Raw genomic sequence first — 1,107 nt, 5'->3', positions numbered from 1 at the left:
GATCAAAAACAGCTCAAAAACCTTAAGAACACTCTGCATATTTTCTACACTTCACTTTAATCTTTGTAACAGAATTAAGAACTTCATCTTGTACCATCAGATCAGGTTAGTGATCATAGGTACTTCTTTATTTCTTTTTTTCTTGATTGCTTAGAGTGTGCGAGACACTCTAAGGGGATTAATCAAGCTTGGGTTAGCTTGATTAAGTGCAAAAGTTCTAACCAAGCCTGGAAAAGTTAGTTTTTGAGTTTTGGTTGATCTCGAAAAAAATCATTGTTAAAAGGTGTGGCTGAGCCTTTGAAAAGCCATTATTGAAAGTTGTGGTTGAGCCTTTGAAAAACCATTGTTGAAGGTTATGGTTGAGCCTTTGAAAAGCCATTGTTGAAGGTTGTGGTTGAGCTTGTGAAAAGCTATTGTAAAAGCTTGGTGAAAGCTTGAGAATTTCACCATTTATAGTTACTTGGTTTAGAAAATCCTTAGTTGAACAATCAAGATAGTGGATGTAGGTCTTTGACCGAACCACTATAAATCTTTGTGTTTTGTCTTTGCTGCTTTATTCTTCATTTTATTTTTTGTTAGACTATTCCTTATCTTGCATTTAACTTCCCATCATTGAAGTTAAACTTGCCCCCAAATAGAGGTCCAAGCTTGTAAGAGTCAAAAAGTGCTATTCACCCCCCCTCTAGCACATTTACTTGGGACCAACAAGTGGCATCAGAGCTAGATCCCTCATTCTTAAGGCTTAACATCCTAAGGGAGATCCAAATAGCTCTTCAAAAATCTATAGTTACTGAGGGACAATCCACAAACAGACCACCTTTGTTTGATGGATCGAACTACCTTTATTGGAGCACAAAAATTTTAATCTATATAAGGGCAATAGATTATGAAATGTGGGATGTCATTACTGATGGACCCTTCATTCCCTCAACTGTAAATGTAATGACAAATGAAATGATCCCTAAGCCAAAACTTGAATGGACTGAAGCTGAAACCAAAAAGGTTCAGACGAACTTCAAGGCAATAAACACATTACATTGTGCCTTAACTCCTACTGAGTTCAACAAAGTGTCAAGCTGTACCACAACTAAACAAGTGTGGGACAAA

Source organism: Theobroma umbraticum, unplaced genomic scaffold (genome assembly GCF_002168275.2).
Source record: "Theobroma umbraticum cultivar Fairchild unplaced genomic scaffold, ASM216827v3 scaffold_146.0, whole genome shotgun sequence".
Lineage (NCBI taxonomy): Eukaryota > Viridiplantae > Streptophyta > Magnoliopsida > Malvales > Malvaceae > Theobroma > Theobroma umbraticum.
This window is presented reverse-complemented; position numbering follows the sequence as displayed.